This window comes from Furipterus horrens, unplaced genomic scaffold, assembly GCF_987537825.1.
Source record: "Furipterus horrens unplaced genomic scaffold, mFurHor1.1.pri manual_scaffold_11, whole genome shotgun sequence".
NCBI lineage: Eukaryota > Metazoa > Chordata > Mammalia > Chiroptera > Furipteridae > Furipterus > Furipterus horrens.
The window spans coordinates 62,680,483-62,708,368 of NW_028327181.1; the positions used below are offsets into that span (position 1 = coordinate 62,680,483).

At 42.0% G+C, this 27,886-nt stretch overlaps 1 long non-coding RNA gene and 1 pseudogene across 2 annotated transcripts in view; both read left to right on the forward strand.

Moving 5' to 3' along the window:
• LOC149997994 (uncharacterized) overlaps positions 1-27,886 on the forward strand; it is a 61,914-nt gene that overhangs the window by 18,837 nt on the left and 15,191 nt on the right. The gene's annotated exons all lie outside the window — the stretch shown is intronic.
• On the forward strand, positions 13,111-14,760 carry LOC149997995 (SNW domain-containing protein 1 pseudogene; annotated as a pseudogene).

The following is a 27,886-nucleotide window of genomic DNA, read 5'->3' on the forward strand; positions in this document are numbered from 1 at the left end:
AGGAAAGAGAAGCCTGAGAATATGTTGCCAAGGTTTTCTTTTTGTAGCAAATGACTCTTAAAGAAGGAAGAGCTCATTCTCTTATCCCTTTAAATCTTACTGTTTCATATTCTTCCCCAAACTTGACCTTCCTGTCAACCTGTAGTGTAATCTCCAGAACGAAATTCTATTGTCTAACTCAAAGGATAATTTTTCCAATTTCTTGCTTATCACCTGCCCTATTACAAATAGGTGGCATGGGCTTGCTTTTTATTAAAACTTTCTTGTAACCAATGTTTATTTTTATTAAAATATTCCATGCAACCAATTTAGGAATTCAAGTAACGCTTTAAAAAAAGACTTACACCAAAAGCAAAGTCTCCTGATGCCCTCAACCCCCATTTCATCTTTATTTCCTGCCACTGAGAGGCAACTACTCAACTGGTTAAATTGATCTCTCCTGACACTTACCTCCATATTTCTAAGAAGGATGCATGTATTATCTTTTTTTACTTTGTCACATAGCAATTTCATAAGTTAGGCAATTGTGAAAAGCTTAAAGATGTGGACAAGCTATTGATCTGGTCAAGATTACTGTTCTTCCAAATTCAGATATTGAGTTTGACTTAGTCTTCAAAGTACAGAATTAACACAACCAACCTACAATGTATCATTCTGAATGATAGTTTTATAAATGCAAGCCCAAAGAAGATACTATATTTACCCAACTATAAAATCAATATAGTCAGTCAGGATTCAATTACAGAAGCAGAACCCACTAGGAACTGTGTGTATGTGTATGTGTATCATATATACTGTATACCATACCTAGCCTTACACAACTGTGGGAACTGTTTAAGAAGTCACTGTAAAGCTGTTGTCTTCACACCTAATCCTGGAGCTTGAAGACTTCAGAGAAAGCATCCTAGAAGGGAAGATAGATGTAAAGTAGGGAGAAGCAAGCATCAGCTGGAAACTCCAAGCATGAGTTAGAACCCACGTGCACAGAGTGAAACCATGTCAGTTCTCACTGCCTCTGACTTGATGGTGTAAGGTACCCTGCCCGAGAAGTTGTCCCCTTTTATCATTTTTCTAGCCCAGGAGTTGCAAGAGCTGGAGGAGGATTCAGGGGAAAGTGGTGCACTTGTAGGCCCAGCCGCTGTCCCATGGCAGCAGGGTAAGCAATAATGTGAACCACAGAACAACTGCTTTTTGACTTCCAAGATCCAACCTGTAAGAATGTCTCTGGTAGTCCAGCCTAGCCAGAAACATACGGAGAGGGAATACTGGAAAATGTAGTTAAGCCTGGCCAAGCTGGTGTGTCACAAAGCCACCCCAGTACACCCCTTTTCAGTTTGGCACCCATATGTATTTATTATTATTATAAATAAATAGTTCAGGATTCGCCCTGGCTGGTTTGGCTCAGTGGATTGAGCGTCGGCCTGCGAGCTAAGTGTCGCTGGTTCGATCTTCCAGTCAGGGCACATCAGAGAAGGAAAACTCTGACTCCAAAAAACCTCCGCTGCCTTGTGGCATACCTCTTCAGGGGAAAGGCTAAGGGAGTAAACCCCGACAGAAAATCCGGAGCCGGAGTCCCTAAGGCGGTTTGACGTTGTAGTCAACACCGGCAACTCCTGCGGCGCACCTGAAGCCAAGCTGTATTGACTCCGTCTTTCCCTTGGACCCTTCAGCTGCGAAGAGAGGGGGGGATCTGCTGCATGGGCAACAGCAGACCCTCCATATCACCCTGCCCAGGCTCTGTAGCTTCAGCTTCACTGGAGAGGACACTCCAGCGTCATCATAAGATGTCGATTCAACACGGGAGGAGACAGATACCGTGTCACTTCCGAGTTGGACTGCACAGCCATTCTCGGCGGTGCAGATAGACTCTTAAGAAGCTACACCATCGTCTCTCGAGACGGACGGCTGCCGACGAGTTCAGGATTCAAATGTCCAGCATGGCTTTTTACCAAGAGAATAATGGAAAAGGGGAGCATTTGAGATCTTGCTTCTTGACATGTCATCAGTTTGGCTCAAGTAAAATCTTATGAGAGAGGGAGGGGAAGAGAGAGAGAGAAAGAAAGAGAGAGATAGGAAAGTCATCTCACATTCCTGGGACCATGTGGGAAAAATTGTTTGTAAGAGAAAAAAATAACAATAGTTGTATCTAATCTCCAGAAACTACCGAAAAGTTCATCATCAGGGATGTTTGCCCAGCTCCTTTTTCTTTATAAAGAAAGGTAGGTGCTGAATAAGCTAACGTTTCTGAAATTGTATTACCAGTAAAATGTAGCAGGGATAGGCTTCTAATTCAGAGCCCTTTTATTTCCGTCAGCATCTTATTTAAAAGTGAACAAACCAAAAGCTTCCAAATAAATCGTCTATGTAGCAGTCTGCATTTATTTTACCTCTTGGCATTTAAGTAAAAAAAATTTTTAAGTAGATATGCTTAAGTTTCTCTCTCATTATTTCTCTCTCACAGTGAAATCTAAAAATTGCTGTTTATATTATTTAATAAGCAAAAACAATGCATACTGTTCAGTAGACAGTAGGTGAAGCTGGACACATATTAAAATTTGACTATTAAAAACAGTGCTTGATGGAGCTAAATAATTTAATGTTTTAGATGAGCAGACTGTTTCCACTTAGTGTAACTTTTTTTTTTTCAGAGAAAGGTACTATATAAAAAAATGCTATACCTTAATTTTTATTAAAAATTAAGTGTAGGTCTCCTTTTTTACTCCTAAGCTATTCATAAGTGAAATTTATTCATTTTTTTCACTGTATGACATGTTATGTAAGCAATAGACCTGAATTATTTTTTTAAAGCATTGCATCTGTTTCTCCCCAGCCTTCTCCATGTGACAGTCATTAAAATCTCCACTGAAGGAAAACCCTTCAGAAATAAACTGTCTTAAAAAAATGAACTTAGCAAAAGTGGTTCATATCAAACACAAAAAGCAACCAAAGCCATAAACTGTATAAAGGCAATCAATCTAACTTATAAAGTGGTACTCTCCCAGGTCACTACTTAGTATAAAAATTGGATAATAAAGAATTACAATAATTGTGTCATGAAGATGGAGATAGGATGTTTAGATGACAAGAAGTTTTAAAAATAGTTTAAAATATTTCTGCTATTGAAAAAGAGGAAGTATCAAACTCCTTTCACAGACCCTTTTCTCTGGATTCTAAGATATGCCCCATTTTTCTTGCCTTCTGGCTGTTTGGGGGGGGCGGTGTTCTGGCAGCGCTCTGCTGCGTGGCTCGGGCTCCCAGTGAGTTCATCTTCCCATCTTATAGATATTGCTTCATTTATTCTGTGAGACCTCCTGTATCTGCAGACCCCACATCTTTGAGATTGTCTCTACTTTTTACAGTGAATACCATAAGGGATTCGCCGGTGTTTGGTTAGGGACTGGTGGTGGGGATTCCCTCCCCCATTTCTTTACTGTACAGGTTTTCTAGATTCAGCAAGATCTTCCATAAGAACCAATGTCTTCATTTATCCATATACTGTACACTTTGGAGTATGAGGAGTATTAACTGCAAAGACTTTTACTAGACTTTGAGATTTAACAAGCTTACCTTCCAAAGGCATTACATTTACCCTTATTTATGTCAAAAGCAGTTGGAAATGAGAAGTGTTTTAATGATATTTTTCAATTTGCAGTGCCTATAAGAATGCATATGAATAAAAGGGCCAAATTTAATAGGCAGGTTTGTTTTATGATGAAATAGCAAAGATAGCTGTAATTTCACTGTGAACTAGAAAACATTACCAATGAAATTTCTGAGTATCCCCAAATGTTGATATATAATCTTTAAAATATTCTACAGAAGTTTAGCATGTCTCAATGACAGCTAAGCTCTCAAAGGTCAGAAAAGTTCAGGAACGATTTCAGTAGGAAGATATCAAGATCACCTTTGGTATTAACACCCAGAGCTGATCTCCTAGGCTAGCTGGCCTGCCCTGCTTTCTTTAGACAAGAAGAGCCAAATGATAGTCTCATTTCATCGGGGGTGAGCAGAGGAAGAACAGGCAATCACTCAGAGAAAACCTACAAATTCTTCCATGGCCACAATAGCAAACACTTTCTCCATTATGTTTCTCCAATTGTTTTTTGTGTTCACTAAAACCAGTTCTCTTTAAAATTCTTACCCAAGATATGATGAATCAGCAGATTGCTTTCTTGCTAATTTGTGGTTGCTTCTGCATAAGTGTTACAGAACCCCTGGGCTGCTCCAATTGAAAACAAACCCACGGGCTCTTTAGTTAGGGGCCCGATTGCCCGCCGCCAAAATTATAACTCTCAATACCAGAGTTTGGTGAAAAGAAAACGAATTGTTTATTTAACAGTTATATAGATTTAGTTATTTGCGGATTTCCGTTGTTAAGTCTTATGCTCTTTAAAACACCCACAAACACATATCCTTGCCTCCCCCCCTTCCAAACCAGGCTAGTTTTCGGAAAGTCAGAGAAACTGTTTCCCTACTTTCCAAACACACTTCAGCTTTACCAGCAGCTGCCAATCATTCAATCCTGATTGGGGAGGTCCTTTCTGTGCTGTGGTGCCCTCCAGCTCTCAATGCAGGATCGCCTGGATTCTCAGCCTCCTTGCAAACTGCCTTCTTCCTGCAAACCGCGCAGATCTCCTCTCCTCCTCAAAACCGCATGGCGAGAGCCTCTTAAAGCAGCCCGGAGACCCCTTCTCCAAGCCACATGGAGAAGGCCCCTTCACCAAGCCACGTGGAGGGAGCACACGGGAGAGCGAGAGAGCGAGAGCCTGAGAGCGCGAGCGCGAGTGAGAGCCCGAGTCAGAGCGCCAGAGCGAGAGTGCGAGCCAGAGAGCGAGAGTCCCAGAGTGAGAGCCAGAGAGAGTCTGAGTCAGAGCGCCAGAGCGAGAGCCAGAGTGTCAGAGTGAGAGCACGAGCGAGAGCCAGAGAGAGTCCAAGTCAGAGCCAGAGCGCGAGTGAGAACCCGAGTCAGAGAGCCAGAGTGTCCGAGCGCCAGTGAGAGCCAGAGCCCGAACGAGAGCTTGAGAGAGTCTCAGAGGGTCTCTGAGTGAGAGCCCGAGACTGCCAGAGAGAGAGTCTGAGCTAAAATGTCCGCAGCTGCTTATATATCCCTGACTGCGTCATCTGACGCAGTGGGCGTTGCAAACAGTTCTGACCATTCACAGAACCTTACGTAGGCTCTGTGTGCTTTCCGTACCGTCCCCTGGTTCAAGACTCCTCCCATCTGCCTGAGGCTTTGGATGCATTAAAGCCATTTGCATAAGAAAGACAGTAGCCACCAGCCTCAGGCATGTGGAAGCATTTGAAAAGCTGCTTACTTCTCCCCATCCCCCAGCAGCAAACTCTGGGGATTTTTGGACTCCCCTGTTTCTGTAACATAAGCAGGACATTATGACTGCTATGTTTCACCATGACATAAACAACATCTTTCTTTGCTCTGAAGCTTTAGATTTACTAAGCTGGCTTTTCTTTTCAAGTGCAAGCTGTGCTTCTGAAGGAGAGCCTGTGATTATGTTTAAATATTTACACTGGTGCTTTGTTGGTGGAGACTTGGAAAACCAAGGTAGCAACACAATTGTTCTCACTCACTAGTGTCCTCCTGTTGTGATGAACAAAAGTTTCAGAGGAGTAGACCCATAGGTGAGCACACTTGGATGTCAATTTTAAGTAAATTATTTGGTTTTAGGTAATTGTAATAGAAAAACCCTTTCTCTCTTCATTATTGCATAATTTTCCAAGCAGCTGAGTTGCCAAGCCAAGAAACTGCTGGCTAGAGATGGCCTCTGTTGACACCATCTTCCCAGAAGACACTGTTAGGAGCTAAGAACGAAGCTTAGGAAAATCTTGTACGTTCTCTGCTGTCCTGGCATGGCCTTAAAATGGTGTGTATGGTCTTTTCAACAACATTCCACATAGAGACAAAAAGTAACCCTGGGCTCATTTCTTACTCCCGCCTACCGCCTTAAAAAGTTACTAAAGGATGTAATTAAAGAAATAAAAAAGAACGAAGCTACTAACAGGAGTCACACATCACCTCTCCCTGAACCAACAGCAGTTTAACCAGGAAGAGGCTATTACTTTGCAAAGTTGTCTGTTAGACAAGTGGGAATAGAAATATCAGATCCCTCTTAGTTATTTCTGAATGAGGAAATAATTATCCTTTTATTCATTCATGGCCCTAGTGAATTCGCAAGGTATAGCCTAAGAGTTAAAGGCAGATAGGGCTAAAAGAAATACTTCTAAAAACTGTCCCACAGGAGGTTGCCCCAGCTCAGCTGCATTTTGTGGGACATCTTCCCCATAATCTTAACTAGACTATCAAGAATCTTTCTGTCCAGCAGGCTCTCTTCTGGGTGTTTGTTTAGCTTCTTCTCTACTTTGTGGTTTGAGCTTTAGCAGAATTCAAATGGCTGATGGTAAGGCAGGAAAGAACTCTAGAAAGGTCAAGACAAAGGTGGATCCTTGTTATAGAAAGCTGGCTGGCAGTTTCCAGTCCATTATGTTCATCCACATCTGGAACTCCATGACAACCAGCAGTAGATGTATAGGAACACCTGCTGTCAAGCCATCCAGGAGTCCCTCAGCATAGAGGCCCTTGAAGGGCAGGAAACACATACCAAAACACTTAAAGTGAAAAAAATTTGCCATGAACTGAGACTCGGGGTTCTCTCAGAGGCTGTAATTGTCAATGATGGTGTCCTTTTGCTACAGAGTGAAAGGGGGTTCTTTCACGTGGCGCCTTGGTGTAAAACCCAACAACTAGTGTTGAGGAAGACAGATCTTTATTTACAATATTCCTACCTGGGGAGGGCAGTGAGCACTTCAGCTCAGAGCCCTGTTCTCCCACAGGACCCAGCACTTCCCTTGCTCCCCAGAAAGCTAGAAGCCAAAACCATGCCCAGAAGTTCCCCATCCCTTATCTGTCAGCTGTCTCCTTCAGGATCTGGGGTACGATGTTATCGGCCTCTGTATAATAGTCCAGGAAAACACGTGCCATGTTGCACTGGATCACGCATGGTTCTCCCTTTGCCCTTTTAAAGCCGCATGGAGTTCTCCTCTGCCCTTCTTGCAAATCGTGTTATCTCCTTTCTTCCTCTCAAAACTGCAGGGAGAACTCCTCTGCCCTCCTTGCAAACTTCATGGAGAACCTTGCTAAAATGTCTGCCGCCTATTTTTAAACCCCTGACTGCATCCTCTGATCCTCTGACACAGTGGGCGCGGTAACCAGTTCTGACCATTCACAGAACCTCATACAGGCTCTGTGTGCTTTCTGTACCATTCCATTGTCCAAAACCCCTCCCATCTTCCTGGGGCCTTGGAAGTATCAAAGCCATTTATGTAACAAAGACACTAGCCACTAGCCACAGGCATGTGAAGGCATCTTAAAAGCTGTTTCCTGGGTGGGGGAGAGAAATTAGGGGAAAAGGGGACAACTGTAATTGAAAAACCAAAATAAAAAAAATTAAAAAAAAAAAGAACTTATACTACTCAATACCAAAAAATAAATAAATAAACAAGACAATTAAAGAATTGACAGAAGATCTGAATAAACATTATTACAAAGAAAAAAAAAAAAAGCTGTTTCCTTTTCCCCATCCCCCAACCTGCAGGCTCTGGGGATTTTTGGACACCCCCCACTCTGTAACACTTTGACACAAATCTCTAACTAGGAAGAAACTGTCTAAAAGATGTCTAGATTCCTTGTTAGCTCATGGTCAAGATGGTTACTTGACTCACAGGTCTAGTACCTGGGCTGGGATGGCTGAAACAGCTAGGGGCTGGGCAACATCAACATTTCTCTCCATGCCTAGCTTGTGCTTCCTCACAACATGGCTGTCTCAGGGCAGTCACATTTCTTACTTGGTGGCTGACTTCCCCCAGAGCGAGCATTTTAAGAAGCCCAGGTAAAAGTGCAAAGCTTCCTATGACCTGTCCTTGAAAGTCCCAGAACTTCACTTCTGCAAATTCTATTGTTCAAGACGTCATGAAGGCAGCCCAGATTTAAGGGGAGGGGATTTTGACAGTACCTCCTGCACAGGCAGGGGCATAGTCACATTACAGAAGAGCATGTGAGTTTGGCAGATATCATGTAGCCATCTTTTTTTTTTAACTTAAAAAAAATCTTTATTGTATTTTTTTTCGATTACCATTTAGTCCCTTTATACCTCTGTCCTCCCGTGTAGCCATCTTTGAAAAATACAATCTGCTGTTCCTTTTGGCTTTGAATTTTCTAACAACTCTCTAGTATTGGTAATTCTAGTGTCCTATATTTCTATGGGAATAAAAAAACAAACTAAATTTTGCCCTTGGAAATTCTATTTGAGGAAGCTGAAAATGTAATTAAGCTTTCTGACCAACCAAATTTCTGCATTTGAATTTTAACCATATTAAGTGTTACTGTCATGTCAAAGAAGTTATTAATTCTGAAATAGTAAGTTTTGATTGAATTGACTTTTTAAAAAAAATTTATTCTTTGGTAAAAAATACCAAATACAGTTTGGATGTTAAATGTGATATAGATGTTATAGTAATAAACCATTGATTTTCTGCTAATTATTTCTATTCTAAAGGATAAAGTCAATGAATGTAATAGTCAAAACTTCAAAAAGAAATGAGGACAAGGTAAGTCCAGATAAAGCAGCACCCAGAAAATCCTTTTGTAAGACTAACTCGAGACAACTTCATTGAGACTTAATCACTCAGTGGGTTTAACCTTCACTGTTGAAGGAATGATTCCTCCACTTGGAGAAGTAAGTCCATGTGAAACCTAAGTCATTACAGCCAGTCTCATTCCTCTCATTTTTTAGGACCCAGTCAGCAGAGTGGGACTTGCATCTAGAAATAAACCCAGTCACCAGCACAGAACAAAGACTGAGTAGGGGCAGATGGGTGGGTGAGAGGGGGATTATAAACACAGAAGGTTCAGTCTGGAGAGCAGTCATCAAATTAGCAGAGTCAGCCAGGAGACACGCAATGCAAAAACAATAGCACCCCTGAGCAAGACAAAACAGAATAGACATTAAGGAGTCCCCAGACATCAAGGACACCATGAAGGCCCAAGATTCAAGGGCAGTGCTCAGATTCCCAGAGAGACAAAGCTAAACATGCAAAAGCAAAGGATACACCGTTATCTGAAACAAAACAGGACTAATACTGATTAAATATCAGTATGTTCTCTTCCTACCATTGTGACGTCCTGAGAGCAGAGGTGGAGATGAGCTGATTAGAGGTGGGGGTCCTACGAGGCCTATTCAGGGCAGGAACTGGGCCTTATTTGGTCACAAACAAACACACTGACTCTCAAAGATTAGTGTGTACCAGAATCACCTCGCTGGGTTGTTTAAAGGTCATATTCTGAACTCCACCCCCCAGAGACTCTGGGCCAGTTTATCTGGGGTGCAGCTCAGGAATCTGTTTTTTTTACAACCTCACCAATCTCATTCCCACATTCTTCTCACTTACATTTTGAGGATGATGGGAAGTACAATCTTTTTCACTTGATTGCAGGCTCAAGTATGAGGAGGACAGTTGAATCAAGGTTTCAGCCCACGAATAGAACAGTTAGAATTTGTGAGAACTTAAGACAGCCTTCAACATAACTGGGCTTGGTGAGTCATCACTCAGAAATGAGCCCATTTCACAAGTTTGCATTTTTAACAACTGCAGCAGAACAGTAACTGCCACATAAGAGCCTTGAAATATAACTAGGAGCATTTCACATCATTTAAAAATGTCCAGCATTTGAGAAGTTTCCCAGTCTGATTTTAAAAGCGGCACATTTGAAAATAAAAATACTTTTCTTCTTAAAGTAAAAATAACCCTTGTGGATGATAGAAAATTAAAAATTTAGATAAGCAAAAATAATATTTTTAAACATCCATTATCCCACCACCCAGAGATAACCACCATTAACCTGTTGGTGTGTATCTTTCCAGCCTTTGTCTAGACTAATATATTCATACAAGGGCTTGTTTTTCTCCCTTTGTTTTGATAAATGGGATGGTACTGTACAAGTCTGGATAGTGGTGATTGTTTTTAAAGCTTTTGTTTTAGAACCAGGCTCTGAGGTCACTCTATCCCTCCTAGACTCTGTGGCCTTCCATCTCTACTTCCCTTGGCTTATTGGCTCATTCTCCTCTATTGATTGGCTGTTACTTCATGACCCAAACTAGATGTTCTACAAATTATTGGTAGATGCAACAACATGCATAAATTTCACAGACATTGTGCCAACTGATAGAAGCCAGACACAGGAATACATGTTGTCTGATTCCATGTAAACAAAATTCTAGGAAAGGCCCAATTCATCTATGGTGGCAGGAACTAGATGCATGATTGCCTGGGTATGTGGGGAAGGAGTTTAGTACTGCAAAGGGAACCTTTGGGGGTAATTAAAATATTCTATACCTTAATTATGGTGGTAATTTCATGGGTGCATATGTTTGTCAAAATTCATTGAACCTAAGATGGGTGTGCTTTATTGTATGTAAATTATGCTTCAACAGAGTTGATTTGCTCTGCATTCATTCACTATTTAAAATTTTGAGAGAAGAATTCTTACTGGTTCAGTCTGAGTCAGATATCCACCCTGAGTCCCATCACCTAAGGCTGGAAGCTACTGTAGAAGACAGATTGGGGAAGATTCCCAGCTCACAATAACCCTCCCTTCTGCAGGAATAGCCCTGGGACTCGGGAGGGGCCCCAGTGTGCATGCCTGAGTTGTGGGACTCAGTCCACCTGCCACAGCTGGCTGGTGCCGGGTGAACGCCTGACACAAGCCAGGTGAGTCTTTCCCCAGGAGTTTTCAAATGGGGCCTTAGGAAGGAGAATCAGCATCTTTCTGGTGATGGCCCCCTGGATGTGAGGTCCAGGTGCTTCCAGTAAGCAGGTCTGTGCTGTTGGAGAATAAAGCCAATGTGCAGAGAGCAGTAGGCAGAGCAAAGTGCTCACAGGAAGTGCTCTGCAGAGTCAAGTGGACGTGGAATGGGAATCGATAGTTTCAATCACTGAAGTCTAAATGCATAAAGTCAGCCATCCACTAGCTTTCCTCTTTCAGAGCTAGAGGAAATTCTGAGGATGAGGCTTGTTCTGAGTAGTTTATCAGACTTGCCAGAAACAGGTGTAAGTGAAGAGCAGAGCCTCCATAGCCAGGGAAGCAAATGCAGGCATGCCGTCTAAGCAGCCAGTGGGAGATCAGACATGGGAGGCAGTTCACTTTTTCCTGCTTTTGATGCGTATTTATTGAGCACCTACTGTGTCTCCAAAACTGTTCGAGGTGCTAGCAATACAGCAGTGAAGTAGGCAGATGAGGTCTTTGGCGCAGTGAAACTTCCATTGTATTGGAGGGAGATAGCCAATAACTAAACAAACAAGAAACGGAAACATGGAAATTCTATATAGAAATACATTCGATGAAAAAATAAAACACAGTCATATGATAGTGGCTTCAGCAAAGAGCAGAACACTTTAAACAGAGAGATCAGGAAAGGCTTAGCAATACAGGTAGCATTTGAGTTGACATAAGAAGGAGCCCAGGCAGTCAGACCAGTTTTCACAAAGGCTCAAAGCTGGGAAGGAGCTTGAGTTGATTGAGAAAGATAGAGAATCCATGTGAATGAAGTGAGAACAGAAAGTAGAGCGAAACCAGACGGGAGAGAGATCAGCAAGGGCCAGAACACATGGGGTTTGTAGACGAGGGATGCGGGGTTTGGTTTGTGCTTTGGATGATGGGAAGACGTTGGAATATAAAGAGGAGGTTTCCATTTTTAAAGTTCCCACAAGCTCTTATGCTGAAAACAGAGTGTAGGGCAACAGTGGAAGCCAGGAGACTTGATAAGAGATCACAGTAGTAAAGTCCTGTGGGAGATCAGACGACAAGCCAAGATTGGGCTCTGCATGATATCAGGAGCTGAAAAAATTAAAAACAGGTGTTGTCAGAGTTTACATGTGTAGGCTATGAACAAAGCAAGGTCACACAACACAAGAGGCTAGAAAGCCAGGTTGACACAAAATGTAGACAGCCCACGAGGCTTTGGATGCTGAGTCATGCTGATGCGCTCAGTGCCCAGAAGTCCACTGCTGAAGAGGGGAAGCCATCCTCCATTCTTGTCACATTTTGATGTCACCTGGGCATCAAAACCATGTCTCTGTGCCCTGATGTTTTAGATTTTTTAGGGATAACACTCTTTTAGCAACTTTGGAAGCCCCTTTCTCCCTAGCGCTCAGATAAACACTCCTCTCCCAAGACCCTGTTCTCTTGTATGATCATGCTCCTGCTTCAACAAATCACATAAACAATTTCAAGGTCTGACTCCTTTGGAGTCCCTACTGTACCACAAAAGCCCTCATGGCCGCAAGACATGTCTACATAGCCCTGTGATGGACACAGTTAGGTTCAAACCAAGACAGCTTTTGCTGTATTATTTTAAGTCTCCCTAATTAAGCATCCAAATTTAAAATATTAAGACCCTATTAGCAAGTCAGCAGAAACAGTGCAGGCAGGCAATTCAGAGCAGGTATCTCACTGAAGTTCAGTTTTCTTAGAGGACCCAGTGTAGGAACGGCTGTTTGTTCAATTTGAGCAGTTAGCCACTGGAGGCTCTTTTTAGCTGGTATGTTTTCTCAGGTTCATAGTTCTGAAGGTAACTTACTAAGGATCACACAATACCTCCCCAGGAGAATGTTTGGGGGGTGGAGTCTGGTGGTAAATTTAAAGAAAAATTTGAATGTGAATGTTTTCAGTATCTAGGAACTCTCCACTAGTCACACAATTTTCTGTTGTTTTAAAACTCTTCAACCTTTTGTTCAATGTTGCTGTCTCAGGAAGGCTCTTATATTTGGGACCCCTAAAAGGGAAGTAAGACTGAGTAGGAAATAGAATAAAGCAGCTTAAAAGGCCGCTCTGCTTGGTTAACGCCCTGTCATTTTACAGTGGAGGAGGGATGCATTTGCTTTTCTGATCGGAATTGCTCATCCAAGCTTATTCTGGTTAGAGGGAACTGAACTGTGGTCGTATTCAAAGAACTACAAATCCCAACAGGCCCTGACGCAACTGCGTATGGCGCGCTCCTTCCTTTTCCTGACTTGTCCCAGAAAGACCCACCCACGCTGAAAGCAAGTGGGAGAAGATGGCGCTCACCAGCTTTTTACCTGCACCTACTCAGCTATCTCAAGACCAGCTTGAGGCTGAAGAAAAGGCAAGATTTCAGAGATCATGACGGACCTCACTGGTCTCCTCCCGAAGAGAACCTTCCCCATATGGGTACCGAAAAGTCTGGATACCTCAGTTATTAGAGGATTTTGGAGATGGAGGTGCTTTTCCAGAGATCCATGTGGCCCAGTATCCACTGGATATGGGACGAAAGAAAAAAATGTAAAATGCACTGGCCATTCAGGTGGATGCTGAAGGAAAAATTAAATATGATGCAATTGCTCAACAGGGACAGTCAAAAGACAAGGTCATTTATAGCAAGTGCACTGACCTGGTTCCCAAGGAAGTCATGAATGCAGATGATCCAGACCTGCAAAGACCTGATGAAGAATCTATTAAAGAGATCACAGAAAAGACAAGGGTAGCCTTAGAAAAATCCGTGTCACAGAAGGTTGCTATGGCCATGCCAGTTCAAGCAGCTGATAAACTGGCTCCTGCTCAGTATATCACATACACACCATCTCAGCAAGGAGTGGCTTTTAACTCTGGAGCAAAACACAGGGTTATTCGAATGGTGGAAATGCAGAAAGATCCAATGGAGCCTCCAAGGTTCAAGATTAATAAGAAAATTCCCTGAGGACCACATTCTCCTCCTGCACCTGTCATGCATTCTCCTAGCCGCAAGATGACTGTGAAGGAACAACAAGAGTGGAAGATTCCTCCGTGTATTTCAAACTGGAAGAATGCAAAGGGTTATACAATTCCATTAGACAAATGTCTGGCCGCTGATGGAAGAGGACTGCAGACAGTGCACATCAATGAAAATTTTGCCAAACTGGCTGTAGCCCTCTACATTGCTGATCGGAAGGCTCGTGAAGCTGTGGAAATGCGTGCTCAAGTAGAGAGAAAGATGGCTCAAAAAGAAAAAGAGAAGCATGAAGAGAAACTTAGAGAAATGGCCCAGAAAGCCAGAGAGAGAAGAGGCTGGAATCAAAACCCATGTGGAAAAAGAGGATGGGGAGGCACGTGAGAGGAATGAAATTAGACATGACAGCGGAAAGAGAGACAGCATAACCAGAATCTTTCCAGGGCAGCTCCTGACAAGATGTCTAAACTGCAGAGAAATGAAAACCGAGATATCAGTGAGGTCATAGCGCTTGGTGTGCCCAATTCTCCGACTTCCAATGAAGTTCAGTATGACCAAAGGCTGTTCAACCAATCCAAGGGTATGGACAGTGGTTTTGCAGGTGGAGAAGATGAAATTTACAATGTTTATGATCAAGCTTGGAGAGGTGGTAAAGATATGGCCCAGAATATTTACAGGCCCAGTAAAAATCTGGATAAGGACATGTATGGTGATGATCTAGAAGCCAGAATAAAGGCCAACAGATTTGTTCCCGATAAGGAGTTTTCTGGTTCAGACTGTAGTAGGCAAAGAGGTCGAGAAGGACCAGTTCAGTTTGAGGAGGATCCTTTTGGTTTGGACAAGTTCTTGAAAGAAGCCAAGCAGCATGGTGGCTCTAAAAGACCCTCAGATAGCAGCCGCCCCAAGGAACATGAGCATGAAGGCAAGAAGAGGAGGAAGAAGTAGGTGCACCTCTTCACAGTGAATGGACTGTTATCCAAAACCCTAATGATCTAGTCATATGGGGGAACGCTTTGTAAATGGCCCAGATAAAAACCAAATCTTGGTATCATACCCCAGCACTACTTTTTATTACAGGAGAAGGGGGAGGGATGGAAAATTCTACTTTGAACTTTTTAGTTTTTTTAAGAGTGGGTTGTGTTTGTGCTTCTCCTACTTTTTGGCATTTATAGAACATACTGCCCCACACATGAAATTAAGACCACTTCTTTTTGTTTGATGTTAGCACTCTGGGGGTAATACTTCGTGTAAGAATGACTGCTTATGGGTAAAGTTACCCAAACCACAGTAAGTGGAAGGATGTTCACATATTGGAGCTGCCCTGCCAAACGATGTTTGCCCCTATTGTGCTCTTTTAATCTGGAGTGGGAAAGAATAAGCGCTTGCTTGGTGCACCTATTTGTTTCAAATAAAAACATCTAGAGAAAAAACAAAAAACCTATTAGCAAACTTAATTTGGATAATCTAAACTTGAAATAAATACTTAACCAGTAATACTCCTAATCTTAGCTTTCTGTTGGACTTTTGAACATTTTTGTTCAATTTGAGAAAACAGACAAATCAAATAATACGAAATAAGACATGCTATTATAATACTAAACTGAGTGCCCAAACAGCAAGATGTCAGTCCTCAATTCTCCCCACTAAAATTCACTCTTCCCACCCTTCCCAATTTGAGTCAATATTAATAGAAGGATTATAAATTAGTATTCTTTGATTATTCAGGATTAGATTATTGGGAATTAATTTACTTACTCTTCTAGTCAAGGGTCTGTTGGTTGCTAGAATCAAAGGCTCATACCCAGAAAACATTAAACGTGGGTTCGAAGAATAGTAGAGACTGAGGCCCTCTCTAGTCTCTTTCTCAGCCCCACCCCCTTGTGTGTGTTATCTACTCCATTCCTCTCTCACTCTCTTCTGGGTGCCTTCCTCTGCTTACTCTTTGTCTCCATTGCCTCATATCTTAGGCATGTACTTGACCCATTAGGTCTAACCAATCTTAACTCTTTATAACTTCCCAGGACCTCAACCTCTACCACCTCCACCCACCATTCTAAAAGACCCAAAGAGGAATCTAATGACCCAGCTCATATTTTCCAGCCAGATCAGAGGTCACTGATTAGGCCAAGAATTAGGTGCCTTTGGGCCTGAGGTCTGTCTTTGATTATCTGGGTTGTGGCCAGGGGCTCAGGGTCACATAGTACTTGACGTGATCATTCAGGGGTGGCTGGCTCTAGGCACAGGAGTTCCCTAGAAGAGGGAGTAGATAGACAGACACCCTAAAATATCTTTTAGTACATCTTTTCCATTCCAGGACCCAGTGGCCTAGTCTTAACTGTTGGGTTCCTATGTTGCTTCCTAAGTCTCCTTGCTAGCAATAAAACCCAGGACTCGGCACTTTTGTGGGTGTCCCTCCCAAGGCATCTAGCTAACCCTGAGTTGCCATTCTCCCTCTCATTCTCACCTTTATCCCTTTAATCGCTTCAGTCCAGAGTTATAGACATCTTTGCACTTTTCTTAAAATGCATATACTTATTCCATCTGGCTGCAGTGAGACCTTATACTTTGCATTTCTAACAAGCTTCCAGGTTGTGCCAATGCTTCTGCATCAAAGACCTCACTTGGACTCAGTCTGTTTCTAGCTCTTTAGTTCTGAGGGTTTTTTTTTTTTTTTTCATTTTCACAAATAACTTTATTGATTTGGATATTTGGAGTATGCCGTCTATCTCCTGCTATTGGTTTCTAGTGCGTAGAGGCCAGAGGTGCTGCTAAACATCTTCTAATGCATAAGACAGCCTCACAGCAAATAATTATTTGGCCAGAATGTCCATAATACCAAGAAACTTCACAAGCCACTTTTGACACATTCAATCAGTCACAGCACCTTCTCCATATACTGCACAAATACTTTTTTGTGTTTAAGTTCACTTTCACCTTTCTGGAAATAATATGAAAATCTTGTGTATTTCTTCCATCTTCAATATTAAAATGGCTGCATAAAAATTTGCCAATTTTGGTAATTTATTTTTATTTTTTTAATATGCTTTATTGATTATGCTGTCACAGTTGTCCCAATTTCTTTTCCCTTTGTTCCCCTCCATCCAGTGACCCCCTTCCCTCCAGTTGTCCCCTGCCCTCTTAGTCCATGCCCATTGGTTGTGCATATAGTTCTTCTCAACATCTTCCTATCTACTCCACTCCCTCCTATTATGCTTCTTAATTCCTGTACCATCTCCCACCTCCCTCCCTTTTATCCTTCCCCCTCCCTCCTGACTTCCCCCCAATATGTTCCCCATACCTATAATTCTTTTCCCACTCTTGTTGCCTACTTAGTTTGCCTTTGTTTCAATTCCCTAGCTTCTGTTGTTGGTTGTTGTGATACAGTTTTCATTTTAATGTTCACAGTTTTGATCCTCTTTCTCCTAAACAAGTCCCTTTAACATTTCCTATAACAGTGGTTTGGATATGATGAACTCCTTCAATTTTACTTTGTCCTGGAAGCACTTTCTCTGCCCTTCTATTCTGAATGACAGCTTCACTGGCTAGAGTAATCGTGGTTGTAGGTTTTTGCTTTTCATTATTTTGAATATTTCTTGCCAGTCCCTCTTGCCTGCAGAGTTTCTTTTGAGAAATCAGCTGGTAGTCTTATTGGGACCCTTTTGTATGTAATTCTCTTCTTCTCTCTTGCTACTTTTAAGATTCTCTCTTTATCCTTAATTTTTGACATTTTGATTATAATGTGTCTTGGTGTGGTTCTCCCTGAGTCCAGTATTTTTGGAACTCTCTGTGCTTCCTGGACCTATAAATCTGTTTCCTTCCCCAAGTAAGAGAAGTTCTGCTTCGTTATTTTTTCATATAATTTTTCAATTTCTGGTTCTTTTTCTTCACCTTCTGGCAGCTTTATGATTTGGATGTTGGCCCGCTTATAGCTCTCCCATAGGTTTCTGAGCCTCTCCTCATTTTCCTCACTTTTCATTTCCTTGTTCTGCACTGGTTGACTGTTTGTTCCTTCCCTATGTTCTGATTTGTTGATTTGATCCATGGTTTTCTTTTCCTCACCACTAGTTTTGTATGTGTTTTCATTCATTTCAGCAGGGCTAGCCTTCATTCCTTCCCTGTCTTGTTTAAGATCTGTTGTTAGGTCTGTAAGCATTCATATAACCAAAGCTCTGAACTGAGCCTCAGAAAGATTTCCTATCTGCTGAGCCGTTAGATTAGATATTTGCTCTCTGGTCAGCTGTATGATTGGGATCTCTATCATGATCTGTGCCATTCTGACAGTTTTGTGTTTACCTTTGCTTCCTGGGCGGGACTGTCACACCTCTTATGCTATGGGGGTGGGGGTGCCCTGTGCACCCATCACAACTGGGCAACCCTTCTCACCATGCTGTGGTGCTTTGTGTGGGGGCGGGGGTCCAAGATGGATTCCTGCCGTTCACTCTCCGCTGAGAGACTGGGAGCCTCCTCCTCTGTCCCCACGCCCTCTGGCCCTCACAGTCAGAGGCAATGGGGATCTGTCTTCCCTGGCGTTGGAATTGCAAGCTGATGGGTTTGGTCTGAAGCCAGGGGTTCTCTGCAGGTGCTTCTTGCATCCCCTTAAATACGGGTGTCTGCTTACCACCATCCCGCCGCCGTCACCGCAGCCGCTGCTGCCAGCACAGCTTAACCTCTCCGCCCCCGCTTCAACCCTCCTACCCATCTGGATGAGCACCGCTTCTTTATAACGTCATATGTTGAACTTCCATGTAGCTTTATTTTCTGGTACTTCTGGTTATTTCTGGTTTTGTGGTAGTTGTATTCCTTCTTAGTTGTGGAGGGAGACAAAGCGTGTCAGTCTAGGCCTCCATCTTGGCTGGAAGTTGTGCCTGAGTTTTGTTCTTAAGTAATTTGTTGTTTTTCAGGCCCTAGCCCTGGCACAGTAGGAGAATGTCAAGCTGTACACACAGATTGTGCAAAAGCTAGAACCTGATGGCAAGAGACTTGAAATAAACTGTCCTTTATGTGCAAGGCAATGGAGATTTTATTTTTTAGAATTCCAGAAGAGCTTCTTCCCAAGAGCAAGGCTGACTGGACCACACTCTGGGAAGCTCCTATTAAGACCATCCCTAACATTTGCTGGCCCTGGGACGAAAGACCAGGTGGAGGTCCACAGGCTGTTCCATCCTCCTACCTTGACAAAAATATCTTCAAGGTGACAATATTTAAAAATACATGTAAAGCTATAGTTTTATATGGCCAAATTGGTAAGTTCCAAAGATGATGCTATTTAATTATTAATAATGTTCTAAACTGGCAAAACAAAGTATTATTGTTTATTCAACGGGTTGGGGGAAGCACAAAGACCTCCAGGGACTTTTTATTGGACCTATTTAGGCCAGCATGCCATTAACCACAGAGTGACACACTTCCCTTCTTGCTGGAGGTAGCTTGGACCTTTTGTTGTCTGACCCACACATACACACCTCCACACCTCTTGTACCCTCAATTGTCCAAATTGAGCAGAAATGACCACAGCTCAAAATTCTAAGTAAGTTTAGCTTAGCAAACTCATGTAAGAAAGTAAGAAAAAGTGTGCTGTAGATAATATTGTCAGACAGGTGGGACCAATCAAGGAATTGAGGCATGTAAAGTCAGGTGACACTCTTGGCAAGGACCTTCCAGGGAAATACTAAGAAAGCTTCTTTCAGTGAACTCCCAACACTCTGATGTCTGTGGCAGTGCAGAATTCTGAAACTCCTCTTGAGACTTCATTACATGGGCCACTCCATTGTGGACTTTGCCTTATTTGTGGTACCTTGCTTACCGAACAGACCCTCTTCTCATCTATATCTTTCTACCAGTGCCACTTAATTTGGGTTCACCAGGAGGTTTTTTTCTCCCTTGATTTTTGAGTCCCAAACAGATGGAACTTTTCCAATTTGAAAACAGCAACTAGGTGCAGAGCTGACCCAAGGTCAATGTTCTGACTGTGGTGCATCCTATCTAAGAGATGCCTGCTGTTTCTTCCACTCCTTAGATTATTTTGCTTATTAGAGTCTGACATTCCCAGGGGATCTGAGGGCTGGTGAGAACAAAAGCAAACTAGATACCTTTAAAAACATTCCCTGTTCTTTTGACCTTTAAGAGATGTGCTAGGAAATGGAAAGGCTTCCTGAGAAAATTATCGTAAAAGGAATTTTCAGCTGAATGTTATGTTTGGGAAGTGTTCAAATTTCTCTAAGTTGATTTATTTCTAACCGGAGTAAAGAAATCCAAAGATTATCTTAACAAAAATAGACGCAATGCTACTCTGTCTCTCTGTGTGCAGTTAAATTATGATTATATACATATATGTTTTTTAATAAGCCTTTTTCTCCTGACATATTCAAAACTGAAAAAATCTTAGGAATATCTGATTTAAACCTAAAAAACTTGCCATAAATTAGAAAAGAAAAAAAGTAAGAGTTTATTAGTACTTTTGGATAAGATGGTGACTTTGAGTGCTAAAACCTAATTCCATTCTACTTGGCACCCCCAGTTCCTGAAAGGAATAAAACAGTGAAAGAGCATTAATGCTACAAGTAGAAAAGGATATCATCTACATTTTAGAAATGTGAGGAATTTCTACTGGACTATAGTAGATAATCTTGTATTGAAGGAAGAATTTAGGGCATCCTGACCTGACCCTCCTTTCCCCCAGGAGGCAGAATCCTAGAATAATCACAGGAATCTGGATGCCAGTAATATCTCCTAATGAGGAAGAACAGGAATGAAAAATAAAAATAGGCCCTGAGTCAATCACTCCTTTAAAAAGCAGTTGTGCGGGAGACCCAGAGTTACAAGTGTCTACCAGTTTGAGAAGAGGAAGCTGCTTCCTGAGTTGGTGGGCACAATAGGCTAGGCTACACCTGGGACCTGGGGCCCCCAGACTAATCATATGGCCCGCGGAGAAGGTTGACGAGGTGCATCATCATATACCTAGACTCAGTCTCTGCCATCAGCTTCTAGCCCTGGAGGCCTTCCTTCTTTGCTTAGTTGAGGATCATAGAGTTAAAATTAAAGAAGAGCATCATGTGGGAGGGGTGGTGGAGGAGGAACCTTAATGGGATCCCAAGAGAATCATTTACCCTGTTTCAGGGTCTTATAGGGCATTTAGATAAATTGCTCAATTTTCAAAGGTGGAAAGGCAGGAAACCAGCCAATACGGGAACCATGAAAAGATTATGTATAATAAAGGGAAGAGAATATAGGACTCAAGAAAAAAACCACACTGTTAAATAAGGTGAAATATAATGTACTGGGCAGAAAAAAGTATTATTTATGAGCTGAATACATAATTGATTAAGATGTCTTTGTTTAAGAACATATCTTGCTCTGGTGGGTAGCTCAGTTGGTTAGTGTCATCCCGATACATGGTTGCCAGTTTGATTCAGTCAAGGCACATACAAGAATCAACCAGTGAATGCATAAATAAGTGGAACAACAAAGCTCTCTCCCTTCCTCTCTCTCTCTCTAAAAAATAAATAAATAAAATTTAAAGAACATATCTTGCAGGGCATGACTTGCTTTGAAGATAAAGCCTTCTAGGCATAGCCAAGATGCTCTGGTAAGCAAAAAGATCAAGAGATTAAAAAATAAAGAAGCCAGAATTGGGAGGGGTTGGAGCAGATCAAAGGGGCCACGATGTGGGGAGAGTATGTGGAGAAGAAGAGCTAGAAGTTCAACAGCCTCGAGGAAAACGTAGGCTCTGAGTAGAGAAGAGAACAAGCCTGACACAGGAACAGGAAACTGGAGCAAATAGTGACCACAAGGAATCTGTAGAAATCTTGTGTGAGTAATTGGACTGCCCACCCCCAGGATCTACAGTGGTAGGTGGCCCCAGGTCATCTGGATCTCAGGGTTGATTCCAGCTGACATCAGAATTACAGCAGGAACTGGGAGTAAAGTTTAGATGATAAATTTCACTGTGACCCTAACAAAATGAAAACATGGACTCTGTAAAACAGTAGCTGAAAAATGTTCTCCAACAGTAGACTGACATGAAAAGATGACTAAGTGAGAGGTCGAGGCTGGTACAATATTTTTCAAAACAGGAACTGGAAAATAAAATAATATAAACACAGGGTGGGGCAAAAGTAGGTTTACAGTTGTGAGTACACAAAACACATTTTATTCTTGTTTTATTATAATTAATCATTATATTATTTTCCATACAAACAACTGTAAACCTACTTTTGTCCCATCCTGTATACTAAAACAATAGAATTTGAAAATACAGAGAAGCAGTAAAGTCTCTAGACTTCAACAACATAGAAAACTGAATCCATAAAACAGAGGCCAAAAGTCTTCCTAAAATGTAGAGAAAAAGGATAAAAGTTCAAAGTAATGAGAGAAGGTATGGTAAATGTAGAAAACAGAGAGGGAAGATAAAAATTAAGAGTGAAAGATGTTGCTGAGGACAACACAATAACATTAAAACAGACCTAATAATCAAGGATATAATTAAACTCCTGAATTGGTCAGGGGGCTCTCTCTCTATATATATATCTACAGGGCATTCCAAGCAAAATCAATAGAAAGATGCCAGTATTTAAACCCGTTCTGACAGTCATTCCTAATTTGAAAACAAACAAACTCTATGATAATAAGAATTAGAACACTGGCCAGCTGGCTTGGTTGGCTGGAGTATTGTCCTGTACATCAAAAAGCTGCAGGTTCGAATCCCAGTCAGGGCACATACAAAAGGATGATAAAGTTTTTTGTTTACTAGTTTGGAACAATTTCCAAGATATATTGTTAGAATTTAAAAAGTGGATGGAATAGGGGAAAACATGTAATGTTTATATGTGGAGAGAACATTTCTGGAAGAGGAGGGAAATGGGGCGAGCTGCTGGGGGTGAGGTGTGGGAAGGAGACTTTAAATGTCTTAACTGAATGTACCATTAGACTAACTAAATGTCCTATGGTATTATTGGGATGTTGTATCATGTGGACCAATTTTCTGTTAAAAAATGTATTAACAGAAAAGAAAAAACAGATTTCAAAAGGACTCCCTCACTTTAAGTCCTTTTTTCAGTTTTTGTTAACCAATGAATATGAATATGTAATTAGAAAAACAGCATTTGTGTCTAGTAACATCACAGACTAAGTAATCCTACCAACTGTCCCACTGAAAACTGCTAATTATGACAGATGAAATATAAAATTTTTCTTCTCGAATATATCTATGAGCTGGTGAGAAAGTAAAGACTTCAGATAATTGCAGAGAAAGGCACTGAGGGCAGCTTTTGCCCTGAGGGTTCTGCCAGACGTGGTGAACTTGACTGATTTCATGATGTGGCAAAGTTCTGGGGCCTGCAGAGTCTGAGGATTTTCGTTGGAGATCCCCTCACAAATATGGGGTCCCAAAGGTCCCCACCGTCAGGGTACAGCTGAATTAAAAATGCCACCCCCACTCCCAGCAGTCTACGAGGAAGATGACGTATAATAAACCTTACCACTGAGAACAGTGTAGACTTTTTTCCCTAAGCTCACCCCCAAGAAATCTTAAACCCAAGCTGGTTCTTACACAGGGTTGCAGCCTAAATTTCAAAGCCTCGAGCTGAGGATGTCCAGTGGTTCCTGGCAGAGAGCGTTCTCCATTGCCTGACAGAACCAGCACAAATTCTTTCCAAAAGAGTCCACTTTTATCCTGGGACTCAAAGAATGTCTACAGATAAATTAAAAGAAAATTGAGAAATAAAACACAAAGAAATTAGACATCACCAGTGGGAGCCCACAGAACACACATGCAGAATCAGACATGCAGGCACCTAGTAGTGAGATTATCAGAGCTAAAACATTTTGAGAAATAGAAAAGGCACTTAAAATTCTGAGCAAAGAGCAAGGATTGTTGAAGAACTCAGTAGAACTCATAGAAGTAAAGAGGTTTACTTTATGCACATATAAATGCCAGTGGGAGAGTTTGTCCTCCAACAGCCTGTGAAGCATGCGCAATGCCCATGTGTGTAGCAATTATCGGCCTGCCTAACAGACCCCGGCTTTAGTTGGGCATCAGGTGATCATAGCTTCAAGGGATCCTGGCCTCCTCTCCAGACCGGAGGCTGAATCCTAATTGGTTAAACTCTAAGCCAATCATGATTATCTGGTCCCTCTGCCTGTGGTTGACAGGCGAGGGGATGTGAAGCCATTCTAGATGTGGGGAAAAGTCTGCTGGGGGCTTTTGGGAAAGTCTTTCTTGCTCCTGAAAAAATGGTGAATGGCAAGAAACAGCCCTTTTCTAATTCTGGTCATTGCTGACTGCAATGAGAGCAATGAGAAGCACGGAGCTGCAGCAGCCATTTTAGGACCATGAGTGGAGCTGGCCTAAGAGGACATGCTGGCACACTGAAGATGAGATGACAAGAACCTGAGTCCTTGATGACCCAGTTTTGCTAGTACATTGACCGACTCTGAAATTGCCTGACCTCCAGAATTCTTGCTATGTGAGATAAACCTCTTATTACTGTTTTAAGCCATTTGAGTAGAATGACTTGCATCAGGAAGCTTCTTGAGTGACACACCATGCTGTCCACTGCAACACAAATTGAGGGACCTGGTCAAACCCAGACAGGGCAACTGGGGCTAAATTCACAACCAACTGGCAGCTCTCCTGTAACTTCTAGGAAAACTGTGACTTGTCTCCTACCAGCTTCCAGAGGGCAAGGGTCCAAGGGGCAATAGGATGTGTTTTGAAACCTAGGGACTGAAGAAGAGTACCTGTTTTACACCAAGAGCTCAGTTTTTGACGTCATTCATTGAGTTACTCATTACAAGTTTGTAGACACTAGGTAAGATGTACGGACAAACAGAGGCATAGAACAAAAACAGTGCGTCTTCTGGGTCCCCCTCCCTCTCACTCTCACCAATCCCCTTTTTGGTGCCATACCCAGCCCTCTCCACAGTTCCAGTCCCTCTCACTGACTCCTCCACAGGACATAGAATTATACATCTTCTGCCAGTTGGTGTATAGGCTGGATCAGGCTGTGTGAACCTTGACAACTAAGGAATCAGACTGAACTTTCAGACAGCTTCAATTGCTTTGGAGTGAACTCTATTTCCTACTCTGTCCTTCTGCCCAACACACCCGCTCTGAACCCAGAAGTGAGTTGGAATCAGACTGCTCTACAGGAATCAACTGATTCACTCAAAGCCATTCATTACAAAGGCACAAGAGGGCCTCGCCATGCTGTTTAAACCCCTGTGCCGTTTACTCTCCTTGTTTACCTGACAAGCTCATACCCACTCTTTAAGACTGGCTTAAATATGATCTCCTTCATGAAACTCCCATAATTCCAATCTCTTTTCTCACCATTACACCTTCTTGACAGAAGAGATTGATTTTTTTCCTCCACACTCCTAGCATGCTTTGGACACATCTCTGTTCACGTGGTATTGAAGATCTTTTGTTTGTGTGTCTGTTTCTCCCCCCACAACTTACCTTTGTGTCTCTACATTTAATGAGTGTGACATAAAGAAACCCTCATTAAGTGTTTATTAAAGCAAAATAAGAAGAAATAAAATAATGAACCACCATCTGGGGCCATGGTGTCCACCACACCATAGGATGTGCCTTGACCTCTACTCTGCTGTTGCCTGAAGATTCACTTTTTCTGGAGTTGTGGATTTGAGATAGTAGAACAGCTGTTTCCTCCATCTAAGGAAACCACAGAAATAAGCCATATCTTTCCTGAGATTGAACTGATTCTTTTAAAGTTGCTAGTTGGATCTGAATAGACATATCTCCAAAGGAGATATGCAAATGGCCAAAAAGCACATGAAAAGATACTCAGTATCATTAGTTGTCAGGGAGCTGCAAATCAAACCCATGAGATACCCCTTCACACGCACTACAATGGCTGCAGTAGAAAAGATGGATGCTAACAAGTGTTGGTGAGGATGTGAAGAAATCGGAGCCCTCACATACTGCTGGGGGGAATGTAAAATAGTGTAGTCCCTCTGGAAAACAGTCTGGCATTCCTCCAAAGGTTAAACATAGAGTTACCATATGAATTAACAGAAAGGACAACACCTGTCTGCACAGATACTTGTACATGAATGTTCATAGCAGCATTACTCATAATAGCCAAAAAGCAAAAACAGCTCAAATGTCCATCGACTGCTGAATGAATAGACTAAATGTGGCATAACCATACAATGGAACATTATTTGGCAATAACGAGATATGAAATACTGATTCATACTATAGTGGATAAACCTTGAAAATATTACGCTTAAGTAAAAGAAGCCAGTCACATGAAACTGCATATTATAGCATTCCATTTATATGAAATATTCAGAATAGGCAAATCCATAGAGACAGAAAGTGGATTAGTGGTTGCCTAGAACTGAAGGGGAGGGGGTGGAAATGGGCAGAGTGTTTCGTTTTGGGGTGTCAAAAAAGTTCCAAAATGGATGATGTTGATGGTTGTACAATTCTTGCATATAGTAAAAACTATTGACATGTACACTTTAAATGGGTGAATTTCATGACATATGAATATGTCGATAAAGCTGTTGCTGTATTAAATAAATAAATAAATAAATCCCCCAAACAGAGCCAGCGCCAGCCTTCTTCCTGTTTCCATGGCAGGGATTTCTCTCCTGTTTTTTTCAACATTTGTCTTCCTGTTGAAAAAATCCACCCAGCCAGCAAACTCGGGTATGCTCAATGCGAACATCCCAGGGATACACCAGGCCCTGGGGCCTGGCATTTCTCTGCAGTCCTCACCAATTAGGTCGGCGTCAGGCAAGGCAAATAGCCCAGCTGGCTCTGTGGCTAATGCAGAGTGTGACAATGGGAGCGTGTGAGCAGCAGTCAGAGAGAGCCCCTCCACAGGCTCCCTTGGATAGGACACTGGAATCCTGGTTGAAGCCTCTCATCGCTGAACCAGGAGGTGAAGCCGGATAACAGTGTGCGGGTCTGGAAGTAGCAAAGTGCTTCCTCAGGGAAGGGACTGGCTCTTGGAGTCATGACAGAGGGACAGACACTGAGCAAGGGGTTTGGTGAAGACTTTGTGCTGTTGCTTTACATACTAACCTCATTTAATCCTCCCAATGACTGTGAGGTATGAGAGAAGGACTTTTTATATTGCTATTTTACAAGGGATGAAGCTCAAGTTCAAAGAGGTTAAGTAACTTGCCTAAAGTTGCATGGCTAGAATTGTGTGAACCTGATTCCACTCTTTAAAAAGATTCAAAGAACCTTATACACCCTACAATAGTGGACTGGTTAAATTAATTATGCTTCATTCATACAGTGGCATGCTATGAAGATGGTAAGAAGAATTAGGCATGCATTAAATACTGATGGAATGATCATTAAGATGAAAAAAACAAGGTGCAGAACGCCATGTAAAGTAGGCTACCATTTGTCTAAAAGAGGGTAGCAAAGAATACATATATTTGTAATTGCTTGTTTCTGAATAAAATATCTCCAGAAAGCACACAGAGACTTCTGGGGAAGGCATATTTGTCAAGCTCCGAGACCCCCAAGATTCTAGCTTCCTGAGGTGCCTGTGACGTTTGACTGCAGCTTCATGAGAGACCCAGAGAAAAACCACCCAGCTAAGATGTGCCCAAATTTCTGACCGACTGAGAGCGGATGAACTGATAAATATTGATCATTTCCTTAAGCTGCTAACTTTTCAGTTAATTTGTTAGGCAGCAATAGATAAATACAGATATTGGGTGTGGGGGTTGCTGCTAGAACAAATATCTAAAAATGTGGAGGTGGCTTTGGAGCAGGTCAGTGGGCAAAAGCTGGAAGGACTTTGAGGGGCATGTTTGTGAAAACTCGAGGTGCCTGAACACATTCTGAAGACAAGCCTGATGGCATTTAGAGAGAATTAGGGAAATGTTACAGGAAACTGAGGAAAAAGGATCTAGTTAGGGGCCTGAGGGGCTAGGAGGTGGGGGTGGGAAGGAGACTTTGAACCTTTTGAATATTCCATGTAATACCCATATGAAAGGATAAGTTGAGAATATTTAAATAATAATTTTTTAAATGAGGCGGAGAGTGTGATTTCTGTAATTCCAGACTGGCTGAGTAAAATATTTCTGAGTTCAACAGCAAT